The 16,444-nt window shown below is 38.7% G+C and overlaps 1 protein-coding gene across 2 annotated transcripts in view; it reads left to right on the top strand.

Annotated features, from left to right (window-relative positions):
• Slc4a4 (solute carrier family 4 member 4) overlaps positions 1–16,444 on the top strand; it is a 424,936-nt gene that overhangs the window by 92,401 nt on the left and 316,091 nt on the right. Inside the window, exon 1 of one of the 2 annotated variants that reach the window (XM_047565891.1) lies at positions 1,929–2,528. The exons of the other annotated variant lie outside the window; for it this stretch is intronic. The gene's annotated coding sequence lies outside the window, so the exon portion shown is untranslated. Of the gene's footprint in view, positions 1–1,928; positions 2,529–16,444 lie in introns of those variants that run through there. 2 annotated transcript variants of the gene reach the window in all.

Raw genomic sequence — 16,444 nt, 5'->3', positions numbered from 1 at the left:
AATCAATAGGAAAGGAAATAGAACATGTTCTTTTAATTGTGGGATAGCAAACATCAAGTAGTGAGAATGATACCAGAGGTTGCTGGATCCTTGCCAAAGACAGCACTTTTTCTTATTAAGACACATTCCAAATATCCCCCAGAATGCTCTCATTCTCTTTTCCTATCCTCCTACTTTACAAACTCTATACCTCTTTTATGGTAAAATCTTGCCAATCTTGATAGTGAAATGCCTCCAAGTGTTACCTGTCCATCTTGTGTGAGGACATTTTGAGGTATTTTGCTGCAGAATGCCTGGAAAATGTGTTTACTGCACTTTTCCTTTCTCAAACATTCACCAAAGCTGACTATTCATGGTTGGTTCAAGATTATAATGAGAAATTGCCAGCTATGTTGAAATACATAATCCACAGTGTGAAAAACTGCTTAATAGCAGTGGCAAATTCTTAATACAAAAGTGATTTCTTTTTGCCTGTGAACTTACTTTGGGGTTGCTGATTCTTGTTGTGTCCAGGAAATGACAGTTAATTTTAACATTAGCCTGGAGAGAAAATATAATGACTTAAGGGAAAGTTTTAAAGCTCAATCTTTGTTTTATCTTGGGTTTTGAATTTCTCATGTCACTGCAGTGGGAAATGTAGAATGTGTGAACATATATGTGAGCCAGATGTGACAACAGCCCAACATATGACATAAGTACATTTTAATTTCAGACATCAGGCAGCTTTTAGTACTTTTGGAGCATTGATTAGGAATTTTAAACACACAGGTTTTTGAAAACTACAAGCTCTATATCTGCTTCCCAAGCCCTTTTGAGACACCATGAATCTCTTTCACTTTGAAATACTGAAAAAAAGAATAAAGAATATCTCTTTCTCAAATTTATTTCTCCTCTACCCCTAATATTCCCCCTCCCATCTTATTATCTATAGCATTGTATTGAAGAAAGTTGTGGAACCAGGAGCGGCCAGTCAGTATGGAAAATTATTTTCTTGGGATGTGTTTCGGTGGCTCTACAACTGAAAGTGCAGTTTGATTAGTGACTTCCACACATATATAATGTGCATTAATAGAAAATGCGTATGAACTTGCATCATAAATTGTGTGCCTCAAATTCATTAAGTGGCTACTACTCGGTAGAAGTTTCCAGAACATTAGATTGTGTCTGTGTTGACAATCTGTTCATATCTTAATGGGTTACTTAACTGATCATAATGGTGCTGGGTCACTGATATGTTATTATTATTATTTGCTTGGCAAAGGGTACTTAAATCTCATTAATTAGACTGAAGAACAGAGTAAATACTCATGATCATTTTGAAATCTCAAGAACCCCCCTTGGATGACTAAGAGTGTTAGGAATCTTAACTCCAGAGGAAGACAAAAGCAATTAGTGACATAAACGAAGGTCAAGCCTGAGAACCTCGATGTGCCCAGACATCATTTGCTAAAGATTGAATATTGTCTATACTGGGTGCTGGCCGTACTCTACTTACCAATACACCTCAAGTTTTATAAAGTAGCTTCAAGAATGATCTAGGGCTGGGAAATGCTTGCAACTTCAGGCAATCCCCAGCAGGGAACTCTTGTGAGTAGGGCTCGCGCAAGTAAGGCTGACCTAGCTGCCCGCTCAGGTCAGGAGAGAAAGAACCTAGGGAGGCGAGAGCGGCCGGTCGGGACCTGGGTGTTGGGTCAGCTGCGGGCGGGTGCAGCGCGCAGATCCAGAGCCCCCGGCGGAGGCGGCGCGGCGCGAGGCCCCTCCCTGCCGCCGCGGATGCCCAGGCGGCTGACGCCGATCGGCAGCAGGGAGCGGTGGGGGCCAGGCGGGCGGGAGCGAGCGAGGGCAGGGCAGGGGGCCGGCCGAGGCCACTCGCGGCTTTAAATATGGATCGCGGGCTCGCGCTCGCGGCACAGTTGCTGCCACTTTCCCCGTCTCCCGGTTTGTTGCCGAGGGGCGCCCGGACGGGGCACCACTGCTGCAGTGTTAGCCACTGGCAGTTACATCGGAGATCCCCATAAATATGCAGAAGCTGCAGGAGGCAAAGTAGAGTAGACGCCCGCGCCCGTACACCCTCACTCTCCGCGCACCACGCGGGCCGTGTAGACATTCCCCCCGCGCCACCTTCTCCCGCTGCCTCTCGGGCCATTCAGGTTCTAGTGCAGCTTGCTCCGAAGACCCTCTCGCCCCGCTCTGTCGCGCTTGCCTCTCTCCGCCCCGGAGCGCTCCCCCAACCAGGCAGCAAAGTTGTGACTACTTGGGAGCGGGTGACTCGCGCCCCGCTCGCTCTGTGCCTCGCACCGACAACTTCCCCCGGCTCTGCGCCGCCGCGCGCCGGGCCCACGCCTCCCAGGACCCCGCGGGCCCCCAGCCTTCAACCCCGGCGGCGCGCCGGCCAGCGCTCTGGTGGCGGCAGCGGCCGTGGTGGCAGCGAAAGCGGCGGCAGCGGCGGCGGCGGCGGCGGCGGCAGCCGCTGCAGCTACACACTCCGCCGCCAAACTGGAGGAGCGACGGAAGCCGGATCCTAGGAGGTAAGCGCCCGGCCGGCTCGGGGGCGGGTGTGTCGGCCGAGTCCCCTGCCTAACGAGGCGGCGGGCGAGGGGCCGGGGGCTGGTCCTGGAGGGCGCGCAGGCGGTCTCTACGCGCTCGGGGGAGGGAGAGAGGTCAGTTGCGGGCCGGGCATCCCCTGGGCTGGGTTCCCGCGACGTGTGCAGGCTGCTTCCGCGGAAAAGTACTTTTTTTTTCTTCTTAGCGTTTACAGGAAGAGTTGGGGTGGTCTTGTTCCCCGCACCCTCCACCACCTAGCTCCCTTCGCGTAACTGGGTGTTGTTATCAGGATTGTGGGGTTGGTGTACGACTGACTGGCTGGCTCGGGCGCAGTGACACGTGTGTTCCTGTGAGCCTGGGTGGTCGCAGTGTGGCCAGGCACCTGCCTAAGGGGGACGCATACCCAGACACATCAGAGGGGGAAGCCTGGGGAACTCAGTGCCACCGAGGCCGCGGCCCCCACTTCACTGACCGCTCCAGTACCGAGCATTCACATCTCTCTCTGGCACGCCGAAGGCGGTGGGGGTGAGTCAGGCAGATTCTCTGCAAGTGGCACACACACATTTATTTGCAATGGATTTGGAAGGAGGAGGCAGAGGTTAAACTGGCATTTCTCTTGGCCAGCGTTAGCAGAGCTCTTCCTCAGGTACTGGGCAGCATGTGCATCTTGGCAAAGATAGGTGGTTTCTTTCTTCTTAAGTGCATTTCACTCAGCCTTTGGCAGTCTGTTAATAACAGTCACTAAAGGAAGGCAGGAATTGGGAACTACATCAGCAATCTGCAGCAAGCACCATAAAGAAAAAAAGTTCTTAAAGAACATAAGGAAAAAAAAAAAAAAACTGTACTTATAAAGGTGGAGAAGAAAGCAGTTCTACTTCTGTACCAACATTGTAGAGCATTTATCAGGTCTTTGTAAAACTTTTTTTCTACCTCTTACTCTTTCTCAAGGCCCTACCCTAGCACCATTGCCTGCAGCAAACTTTCCAGTCTGGACTGAAGCGCAGTAACTGCTTTGGATTACTTTCTCCACTTCTCCCATTTTCACATCAGTGCTGGAGAAAGTTGCTCCTAATTAAAAGTCATGGACTCTGGACTGTACTGAACACATTGTCTCAAATCTGGAACTATTTTTTCCTAAGAGGCACTGCATTGTACTGTACTTCCTCTTACCCCCTTTTTGTATCTGGGACTTAGAGTTGAAATAGCACCTGAATTAAAAGTATATTTTGCCTATTAGGGTTTATTTCATTCTGACTTTAATGGAGTCTTCCATGCAGTCAGAGCAGTATTTACAGGCTTCTTTTGACCAGTGTAATGTCTTCTGGAACTGTTTCTAAGAACCCCTCCTTGCATCTATCCCATTAACATTTAAATAATTTCATGGTCATTTTTGTAGTTAGATTGAGGTTACTGGTATAACTACATGCAAAGGAAATGTGCCTGTTTATTTTCCTATAGTTTTCATTACTGAGAAAAAACTTTTACTTTCATTTTAAAGTTAAAAGTAGTGATAGGATTTTGGTCTCTATGTTAATTCTTGAACTGGAATTGTTTTAACTTTAGAGTGTCTGGGGAAAATGATATAAAACTGCCACAAGTATAGATAGAGATGGGAAAGTAGTATTTTTATGAGCTGTTGAGGTATAGGGCATTTACAGGGGTAGGGGTAAGAAGGATAAGATGGAGTATTTTGATGGTCCTAGGTATGTTTGAGAAAACAGAAAACTTCTTAAGAAACCCCTAAGTTTGTAGTTGAGTGCTTCTCAAAATAAGTTTTTTTTTTTTAATGAGGTGTCATTTAAATAGCTTATTTCTGGATATATATAAGTGTGTGTGTGTGTGTGTGTGTGTGTGTGTAAGATTAACCAATCAGATTGTATTCTTATTTTCTAGTGATGTATTTTTTAGTTCATTTTGTCACCATAAAATAACCTTAAATGTTAGTATCATTATTTTATCCTTTCGAATTATTAGAAAACATTTTGTATTTAGAGGAAAAAATGGGTTAGACATTGGGTAACCTTTGGGACAACTTCCAGCATGCCCTGGTAGTAATCTCATTTTTCACTGAGCTCTGGCAAGTACAATTTTGAGGTTCTGATCTTGTGTTCTGATAACAAGCAAGGTAGTCTGGCCATAGCTTGCATCTTAAAGGAAAACAGCATTTAAGGAAAGGAAATACACACATTAGCCAGTGAATCAAGGAGATAATCAGGTTTCTCTGCCTGCCTCTGAGGGCGCTGCAGTCCAGGAGGACTACTACTGTTAGGGGAGAGGAGTCTTGAGAGAATTTGCCAGGACTGAAATGTGATGAGGCTCATCATCAGCTTGTTTCTTGAAGTTTCTTTGTATTCATTTTAAACAATAGAAATAAAATCTAAAACAGGAGTTGAAAGGTAATAAGATTGAGATTGGGATGAACAGACTGAGAAGAGGAAAATTTCATGATAATTAAAGTTTCTAAGGTTTTTTTTTTATGGCTAAATGGAGGAATCAGAATACAAAGAAAGAGCTAGAAGCAGAACTCATACCTCAGTTGATGCTGTTTCCCAGGATGAGTTATAATTTATGAAATTTATGTAATTTTTAGGAAATTATTTAGCAAAATGGATAGTTATGGAATATCCTGGAAGTTAGTGAGATTTTACAAAAGTAGATTTTACTACTTTGCATGTGGAAATGTTAGGGGAAGAGAAGAATAATTTTTTTTTCATATAAGGTCCGAGTTAAGTTGAATTACAGATACATTTTCTCCCAATATTTAAACACTTAATAAGATTATGTCATCAATCAGAAAGTACGCTACTATCTTAACATGAAGTTATTTCATATACTCAGAAATGTATGCCTTTATTTATTTTTCTAGTTCTAGAGATGGATTCCCTTTTGCTCAGTTGTTCTGTCTAATGTGCATTTCACACACACACACACACACACACACACACACACATGCACACAGATTAGTACAGATGGCCAGTTTCATTTTAGCTCAAGGCATATTTGCTACTGTCATAATGATTTTGAGACAATGAATTTTAGTGCATTTCTCTAGTCTCAACAGTGCAATGGCATTTCAAACAGGTATCAAAAAGATGGTGAGGGTATAAATGGTGATGGCTTTCTTTATCTGCTGTGCAAATAAGAGAAAACTTTTTCTTCTGGTCTTCATTATGTTTATAATTTTACTCCTTGATATATTGTCTTGCTTGCCTCTGGATTAAGTTATATATTCAAAAAAGGTGTGGTAGAAAGAGTAATGGTGAAACCTGCTCATCTGTAGTTGTTTGCATGAGCCAAAACATCATCTTGCTCTTCTTTCTTGAAAATGGATTAGATGCAAGGGATTATTATATTTATTGAGAAGATGAGGAAATTAAGGTGCAGAGAACTTTGTTTGCTTTTCTTAAGAGAAAATTGTTGGTGGAGGTAAGAATAGACGTGTTATCTTTTGACTAGTGATACATAATTATTGAATGACTGTCATGAAATGGAAAAATGTCCCATTTAGTCACAGCAGAAGATGAGCAGATGAAAGTTTATCCTGCTGCAAAGTGGTGGTCTCCATTTCAAGCCATTCCATCATCAGCAGCACCCTCTTGCCTCAGATCCTGCAATGCCAAGGGCGTTTTGCTAGTAAAGAATTTTCAGTTTGGGTATACCAATATTAGCTCCAATCTTGAAAACTAATAGTGGTTTTTCATGTAGAATTAACACAGGAAAAAATTATATGAAATTAGGATGTTAAGGGAAATAAATAACCACGGACTTATATATATGTATATATTTTCTTTGCGGGTAATTGTGTGGAAAAAGAATTTTCTCGATTAACTTGAATTTCCATATTAGAAACCCAAAAAAGCCTTACATAAAAGTTCTATTATACTTTGGGGGGTTTTTAAAAATAAAAATGATTAAAAATGCAAACTAAGAAGGGAATGGACTTTTTAAAACTGTTGTGTTCTATAAGTGACACAACTAGAAAATCTACTCATAATGCCTTCAGTAAAAGTTGTTAATTTTTTTACTTTTTTGTAAATATATTCACTGATTAATGTTCTCCTTTATACTCTTATACTAATATATTATTCTCAAATAAGTATACTTGAGAGACCTGGACTTCTGGTTAATTCTAGCTTTGACCTGGAGATCTAGCATCACTGATAGATCTTGTAAAACATTCATTTATTTAACATATTCTTCAGTAAAAAATCTCCAAGTAGGCAAACTGAGGGAAAAAAAGGAACATACATTCAAGAGAATTCACTTCACTCTTGGGATATTTCTCAGAGTCTGCTTAATCTTAACAAACATAAATTCTAATAGGATAGATTGTAAGGTCTCTGCTCTCATAGCAAACAGTAACTGCAAAGTAGGAGATAGAAGTGGGCATCAGCCCCTGGAAAACATTGAAAGTACCATTGGACAACTTGGTAGTACTGGAACCAGAAGTAAAGAATTGAAGTCCGGGGAGGTTTAAGGACAGTTTAGGTGTAGAACTGATAACATCACTTTATTACACCCTCTCTTCTCCCTTCCTTTCTCCTTTCTTTTCTTCCTCTTTCCTTCCTTCCTATTTATTTATTTTTTATTTTTTTGAGGTGCTGGGGATTGAACTCAGGGCCTTACATGTGCTAGGCAAGCATTCTACCACTGAGCCACATCCCCAGCTCTCAGTTTAAGTTTTTATTGAAATACAACATGTATTCAGAAAATTGCAAATGTCATTAAGTCATCAGTAAACAGCTCAGAGATGTACCTGAGTGAATACATCAATGTAACCAGCACCAAGACCATGATGTTAAACCATTGCCAGCATCAGAAGCCTCCTCTCCACTTCCCCTGCAAGTCATTACTTTCCCCAAAGATAACTTCAGACTTCTGAGACTACAGGTTACTTCGACCTGTTACTGAACTTTCTATAAGTGAATCACATTGTATATGTTCCTGTGTTCATTTTCTTTTGCTAAACATGATGTTTGCGAGACTCAACCTAGTCTTGTGTGAAATGATGGTTTGAAGCAACCAAGAAGAGTCTCACAAACTTTATTCTTATTGCTCTATCTTGTTTCATCTTCTGAGAATGCCACAATGTATTTATCCATTTCACTTTTGATGGACCCTTGGGTTGGTTCCAGTTTTTGGCTGTTAGAAATTGTGCTGCTATGAACATTCTTATATATATCCTTTAGTAAATATGCTAGAATTTCAATCGTGTGTGCTGTGTGTTGAATCACTGTGTCAGTTTTAGTAGATGTACTAACTTCTTGGTACAGATTCACACTCCTATCAGCATTGTATGAGAGTTTTGTCTTTTGCGTCCTTAATAAACACCTGGTATTACCTTTTTAATTTTAACTGTTCTGGTAGATGTATAGTTGTTTCACATTCTTTTATTCTCTTTTTTATTGGTGTATCTTAATGATACATAACGGTGGGATTCATTGTGCCATATTTGTGTATGTACTTGAAATAATTGGATCAGCCTCTTTCCCTGGTACCTTCCCTTTCCTCTGTTTCTCCCTCCTCCTGATCTGCTTGTTCTACTCTACTGATCTTGATTTTAATTTGCATTTTGAGGTTACCATTTTACATGTTTATTGGTTACATTCTGTGTGGTGGACTCATTCAATTTTTTTGCTCATAAAGTTTTTGTCTAATATTTTATCCCAAGTAAGGAAGATTTTAATACTTGAGTAGTTAACTTCTCTTATTTATTTAGAAAACTCAGCTAACCAGGCAGACGCATTCACCATTGCTTCCATCTAAATAAGTAAAGTAAGTGGGTAAAGAGATTAGAAACTTTTTAACTTGTAACTATCATAGTCTAGATCTATGAAACCCTGTCTTTTAAAAGTTGAAAATCTACAAAACAGCTTTAACACAACACACAAAAACTCACAACACTTGTCCTTGTGCTTAACACACAAGTAGAGCATCTTGTAATGTTGTGTTGCACAGTGACTGATGGAAATTTGCATTTGGAAGGTGCACAAGTTGAAGATTCAGCTCTTTTACTTTACTAGTTGATTTTTTAAAAAATCAACTGTGTTTCTATTTTTTCATTATTAAACTGATGGTAAAACCTAATTCACAAAGGAATTACAAGGGACTGGTGGTGATGCTTATGAAACCTTGTTTATAACTGTAAACAGCTATACATATGGTAGTTATTATTATTTTTGGATTCTACACCATTCTTTATTCTTGAGTTGAATTGTGCCACCTCTGAGAACAGTTCCTGGCATACTAATAAATGTTAGTTGGCTGAATGAATGAACAACACAGTTAAGATCTTTCTCAAGCTCTTACTTGGAGTGACTCAAACTGTGTTTTCCATTTTTTCTTTTCCCCTCTAGGACTTGTACTTTTTTATTGCTATAACTGAGTAGGGAATAGGGGTTATCAAAAATTAGATTGAAAAACTGAGTCTAATAGCTGGCAGTTTGAGATCACTCATTTCACTATATGGTTCATATTAAATCTGTGCCCCCAAGTAACACGCACTGGACCTGGAGAACTCTTGAAAATGATTACACTGCTCTTCACTCCATGGGTGATCCCCCAAAGCCTACATGCTGAATATTTTTAGCTTCTATAATTAGAATGCTGGCCAACAAATTTCTAGATTTAAAATGTTGTGGTGGGTTCTCCAGTGCTGATACCTTGGAAACCATATTTCATGCAGAATGGAACTTTTAAGTATGATAATAGTTGAAAACTGAAGCTTATATAGAGCCTTTCCAATTTAGTATGGGTAAAGCATTTCTCAGATTTGTTAATTATAATATTTTGTTAATTATAATATTAAAGTAAATGGGCAGCATACTCCATTACAAACATTTGTGTGAAGCAACCCTTTTTAACTCTTTGAAAGGTCTGCTTCTCAGCTATTGACTTGACTCTGTGACTTTCTTTTTTTCTTATCTGAAAAATGGTTGAGTGGCATATTATTTTTATTTTTAAATTAAATTGAATTAAAATTTGTATGATTTTTCTTTTGGAGAATTACATAGTGCTCTTTTAAACAATACAAAGCCAGACTTGTGGTAAAAGGAACTTGGATTTTTATGTGGAAATCTAATTAGATTTTCTAACCCAAGGACTGATATCTTTTTTTGTTTTGTATTTGGGCTATTTATGTATTTATTTATTTATAGAGTTGGTGGTTACTTTGCTCTGATCATTTAAGTACAACTATTTTGTGGTACCCAGGGTACTCAATGTGTAACACATTCCTTCAGGATAACATGTCAGTATACATGGGAGAAGGATGTTCACATTTTAGGTAGTGTACCTCTTGTGGTACACTATGTACAAATGTAGCTGATGTAGTGGAAAATGGAATCATCTGGAATAGCAGGCAGACTTTGTTTTTTGTTACAGACATAATGCTATGGAAAATTGAAATAAATACAAAGAGCAATTATGGTGAGCCTTGTTAAACTACTATTTTAAAAATAGTGAGTTTCAGAAAACCTCATCTTTTGTTCTGGGTGATTACATTCCTTCAAGAAGTTAAACTGGGTCATTTTAAAACAAATGCACCCAGGCATGTCTGGATGTTGCTTAAAGCTAGAAACAAGGGTCCTCATTTGGGTGTCCATTCAGCACATAAGACTTAAAAAAAAAGGTATCATGGATTTAGGGAAGGATAATTGTCGAAAGAGTAGGATCATATCAGTTATATATCTGAACTGATATCAAAAAGGAACAGAATTAGCTCTTCCATTTCTTGTGCTCTTCAGCATGGAAATCTATTGTCTCTTGACCTTTTTGAATAATCCTACTGTACTTAAATCAGGGTTTTCACAGGAGGACTGTGAATGAAGTCCTGAAACTGTTACTTGGTGAAGCATGCTTGCTCTGAGTAAGGACTCAGGGAGGCCATCAGTTAGATTGAAAGTTTAATGGAAGCTTGAGTGTTGATGGCTGTACCCCTGAGACTCTCCCCTCATGTGTGGCATGACTGCAGCTGCAGCAGGACACTGCAGCTGAACTGCTCTGCAAATTCCTTCATTCCTTTGACCTCTGGAGACTGTGTCCTTAGGAATGTGAGATGAGCATTCATGATGTTAGCAGAGAAAAGGGCCTCATGGTAGGGAGTTTGCTAAAGTACTGATTACAATCGCCTTTAGAAAATTGCTGAGCATTAACAGATTAAGCAGAAACACACAGCTCACACGTTTGCACTTTTACAAGTTGAGCTTCTTTGCCAGGGAAAAGAGAGAAGGCAGATAGGAAATGTCTCAAACGATTTAGATAAATGAGATCAGATAATTTCCCTTGAAAAATGCATTAAGAAATGAAACAAAAACAGTCATCCAAAAACATCAGAAGAAAATATAGTTCAAGCACTGATATGTTTTTGCTGCCAAAACTTTAGGCAGTGAATTCCGTACTTTAATTGATCACTTTAGTGCTTACTGCTTTGTGCTGCCCTTTAACTATTTCGTGTGTTCATGTTGTCCCTGTTCTACTATTTGTGCCCTCAACCTTCACGAGCTTCTCTTTTGTGGTCCTCATAGTGGCCAGTGTATTCTACAACATGAAGTACTTCATGGAATGATAGGCAGTCACTTTAAAAATCCTGACAGACCAATCAGAGGTGCCCATTTATCTCACCCAACTTTATCTCAGCTCAACTTCTGGCTGTGCCCCCCTGGTGTGGTAGCTGTGAATCATTACTCTCAGGTCTTTCAGACATTTCTCTTGAAATCTGTTGTAATGAAGTTTAGAATCCAGTAACTTTTGGGAGAAACTTTGTTACGTTTGTGATATGTTATAGTTCCCTAGATAAATTAACCTATTTTGATATGACTGTATTTTATTTGTTCTCAAAATTGGACATAATTGTACTTACAATTTATTTGAGATTAAAAATGAGTTGGTAGCAGTTTTTTAAAGAAATCTTTTGGGCTGGGGTTGTGGCTCAGTGGTAGAGCACTTTACATGTGAGGCACTGGGTTTGATGCTCAGCACCACATAAAAACAAATAAATAGAATAATGGTATTGTGTCCATCTACAACTGAAAATATTAAAAAAATCTATTTTTGAAATAACTAGATTCACAGGAAGTAGTAAAAATATAGTACAGAGTTTTTTTAATACCCTTTGCCCAACTTCTCCCAATGAATACCACTTTTAAGATTCCTAAAAGGCAATTACCTAAAAAGATTTATATGGATTATATAATTTTTATGTATTCTCTGAAGAAATATTTGTTCTTATTCATTAATCACTGATTACATATATAAACATACATATATAACCATTGATTAACATGCAGAATTATGCTCACTTACTGTTTGTGTCATTTGAAAAAGGTGCTCATGTGGAAGGTCATGTGGAGTCATTCACTTATTCATCCACATCTTTGTGAACTTGGGGTTTGCTACATGCAAATTATTTTTTTTTTATATTGATCATACTGAACTAGGAGTTTTAAATCCAGATACTGTTCCCATAAAATCTTTGGAAGATATGCTACAAGTATTATTGAGTGAGGGAACTCATTTATAGGACAGGTGTTAGGGCACAGTGATAGTGTGGATTTTATATACAGAGGAGAGAATATTATTGTATGATTTATCTATGTTAGGTGTATATTAATTTGCCTAACAAAATATATTTAAATATATGATACATTGAGATGTTTTAGAATAGGTATTTTATATATTATTTTTTATAATATTTCCAATGAGATTTAGATATTTCACTCTTCTTTAGTATATTGATGGATATTACACTCAAACACATATTTGGGTTCAATTATTATTCCTTAATAGGGGTCTTTAATGGCTATGTGTCAGTTTGTCTGTGTATCTGAACCTTAAGGATGTTCCCTTGAAAGTTTGATCCTGCACCTCAAGATAGACATTATTGGAAAGGTCTTGAAAAGCACACTGCACATTATAAATATAGAGGAGTTTTTTTTTTTTTTTTTTTTTTTTTTTTTTTTTTTTTTTTTAGGATAGTGGAGAACTATGTGAATGCTTATGGTCTTGAACAAAAATGTGAAATCTGAAGGGAGATTCACTGAATCCTACAATATCATGAACATTTCCCACAGATCCAAGAATGTTAGAATACCACTTATAACTGAGAGAATTAGGTTTAGCATAAATAGAAAAGTGTAAGTTTATATAGTTGGTATTATATTGAGCAGCTTTTCACCCCAAGAAGAGAAACTGACTTATCTAACAGACAGTCCAGAGTAAATCTTTAGGTGAATTTTATATTCACACAATTTAAAAAAGGAGATGGACATATTTGATAAATAGACAATCTTTTGGGTAGCTATTCTCTCTTTATCTGGGACTTTTTACACAGGGTTATCCTCTTTTCAGAGAACATTGTTCAAATCACTTATCATTTGGTAGAGAATTTCCTGTCCTTTGATATTGCTGTCAGATGGTACTGAATGTTGGTCTAGAAGATTGGGGTCTGACCCCACATGACAGTTCCTGAAGAGGTTACCTGCTTCAGCAAATCTTATCTCAGCTCTTGACCTTGACCAGCTTCACTAGTGTATGTGCATCATTACCCCTGAGGTTATAAAATGAGCACTTAGACCACCTTGTAAAATTTCTCTGAATCAGGTCCGCCTTGCTACTGATAAGATGCAATTGGATATTATTTCTGAATTGAAATCAATACTTTTGTTTCTGGATTCATTTTAGATAATCTTACTAATCTGAAATGTTTGATTTCCCAGATAAATGAAATGTTTTATTTGGTATAAGTTTAAAAATCATTGTGCCGTATAACTTTCTCCCATGTAATACTGTGTTCACAAATTAAACAGAGGACTTGGAGAGTCTGGTGAGGTATATTCCCATTTGGCCTGTAGCTTTTGCTTCTGTGATGGTTGGACTCTTGCATATGAGCAACATAGTGTCCTTTATATAAAAACCAGAGCAGCAGAGAAAAGATTAGAGCCTGTGGCCAGGCTTCAAACAGGTTGCTACTTGAGTCAGAAGCTGGAAGAATAACTTCTTCATCTTTTGTACAAAGTGAGGGATTCAGTTCTAAGGTGGTTGTCCAGTGATATGGGATGTAATGGAACTCTGATGACATTTGGGGGATGATGTGAGTACCTGCATTGGGGCTGTTGGTACCAGGAAAAGTCTGGAATCAAGGAAGGGGAAATCATATTTTTGAGGAGCCTGATGATGGGAAATTGTGAGCCTGTCTGCTTAAATTGCAGGAGTGGTCTGTTTATCTGCTATGAAGTATGAAGTATTTGCTTTAGTAGAATTTTCTGATTATTGAAGCTTACCTAATTTAGTGTCCAAACTAAAATCCTCTTAAAATGTTTTTTTTTGATGTACATCATTTCAAAATGAATTGCACACACTCATCTCCTGTCTTAATGACATATTAGATATGATTTTCCCTTTAATTCATCTATCTTGAGCTTTATTACACATTCAGAGAGGATCTCAGGACTGGAGATGGAGTTGTTGTCACTATGCCTTAATCACTGTAAACATAGTGGTGACACCCTCTTTACAACATAAACGATAAACAAAAGAGTGAATAAATGTAACCTGGGCAGGAATGTGGCATTTTCAAGTGGCCCATGCCATCGATCAAGATGCCCAAGTAGAAGGATATGAGAAGATGGGTACTGAGTACAGCTAGTAGACCCCCAGCACATGTGAGGGTCTTGAGAAGGTTGCTGATATTCTTCGGTTTTGCAGTAAAATTGTTATTGTTACTAAGACCTCTTTGTAGCACCTGGCTTTGGGGGCCTGTCAGAGTTGTTTTCTGACTCCTCAATGGGTGTCAGTGTTTCCCTGAGCTGGTTAAGAGCATGGACCCTGAAGTTAGAGGGTCTGGGCTTGAATCCTGCTCTTCCCACTGACTTAGGCTGGTTTCCCAGTGAAGTGCTTTCTGAGATTGTACGGGAAGTTTACTGGGACTTGTGTTGAGGAACAATACCTGCGGGGGAGTGAAGAAAGTTGGATTGGGCAGGGAGAGAAATGGGAATGTGAGACAATAGCAACAGAGACCTCAGTTGATCCCACCAGATGTTCTGAGCTGGGGGAGACCCTTGAGTTGCCCCAACTATATCCCACATCAACCAGTGTCGGCTGCCTTTGCCCAGGGGTCTGACCTTGGGTCAGGTGGCTCTCTTTGGCTAAGGTAATTTATGGAGCAAGTCTGAGCTCTGCCAGAATGCCTACCATCCAGGGAAGCACCTCAGTTCTGAAGGGGAGATCAGGGTAACATAGCCCAGCACCCAGATATGTAGTGCCTCGTGACTGATGACTGTGGGCTTCAGTTCTTCATCCGTACCTGCCTCATTTAATTCCTAGGACTTGAGTAAGTGAATGCATATATAATGCTTAGAAGAATGCATATAGTACATTGTATGTGTGAGTTAGGTGTTAGTTTTTAAGACCGTACCAGACTTTATCATGCCTTACTTTCCCTTATAAAATGACTGCTTTATAAGTTTGAAAACTAATGCTCTCATTATTAATTTCTTAATAAGAGCAAGACACTTGATAACATACTAATAGGAAATAATGTATTATGTGTTTTAATACTAGTTACATTTTGAATTTTTACTGGAAAGATGCACAAGGAATAATTACTAATGATGAAAGTTGAAGGATTTAGACTTACAGAGAATGAAATCTTTTGGGATGTGTGTGTGTATGAGTTCTTAACCTTCCTTAAAGAGATATAGATAGCAACTCCCTAGTTGACATGGGGTCAGTCCATTCGGTGAACTGAGGAGAGGTGCCATGAAAGGAACTCCTTGCCAGGTTATGGTGTCCCGTGACAAAGGTCCTCATGGTCTTGGTCTGTCTGTGCCTTACCTACCACTCTGGTTCTAGATCTAAACATTACCACATGAAATCAATAAAGACAACATTGACACTTAATGAAATTGCTTCTCTTCTTAAACATTCCAGAATAATTCTTTTCAATGTTTCAGTATTTAAATTCCATAAATATAAAGCAGATCACCTGGAGTGTTTTAGAAATTTGGTTTTGATTCAAAGTAATGTTCTCATGGAGGTTCAGCCTCTGCCAATTCATTTCTTATTCACTTGAGGACATGGCTAATTTCCTTGGACAACTTTTATCTCCTTCATATTCATATGGGTGCAAAATGCTTTATTTGAAATGACTTCCCTGCAATATGGTAAACATTTATTTTTAAAGGAATATTTAATTATACTTTTAACTTTGGGATAGTTAAGAAACATGTCAAAAGCATTTTAAAATAGGGTGCATGTTCTTGATGTTTGTACCAATACCATTAGTGGCACACCCTAGCCTGCAGAGTGGAGGAAGTAATGACACCCCCTCTGAAAGATTTTTAAAAAGGCCTTCCTTGAATACATTTCCCTCTTTAGTTTTAATTTCATTTACTTGTACTTATTCTCAATTTCTTTTAAAGGAATGAGAATGTTAGAAATGAATCATGAAAAATAATTGTATCTTCATATTTATTATACAATATTTAGAAGATGAGGATTGTATTAAACATCAAAGTGAGTCAATGAGAAATTTCATCTTAGCTTAACCTTCTTTGACATTAACTGTATTTTTAAGTCGAAAATCTTACTTCAGCATCCAGCATTTTTTTCCTGTTGAGATTAGGAATGTCTAAAGCATTTGAGATCTCTTTTCCACATTTGATTGGGGAGGAGGTTTGGGTAAAAAGTATTGAAGATTATTTAAAAGTAAAAAGATTGAAGATTAACCAAGAGACGTCTAAAAATGTATTAATTTTTAAATATGATGAGTGGTGTTATGGTTTGGATATCAGGTGTCCCACCAAAGCTCACGTGTGAGATAATGCTAGAAGGTTCAGAGGAGAAATGATTGGGCTGTTGAGAGTATTAACCTAATCAGTGAATTAATCCCTGGTGGCATGTG

The sequence above is a fragment of the Sciurus carolinensis genome, chromosome 10 (genome assembly GCF_902686445.1).
Source record: "Sciurus carolinensis chromosome 10, mSciCar1.2, whole genome shotgun sequence".
Taxonomy (NCBI): domain Eukaryota; kingdom Metazoa; phylum Chordata; class Mammalia; order Rodentia; family Sciuridae; genus Sciurus; species Sciurus carolinensis.
Note: the sequence above shows the minus strand (reverse complement) of the source record. Positions and strands in the feature narration are given on the sequence as shown.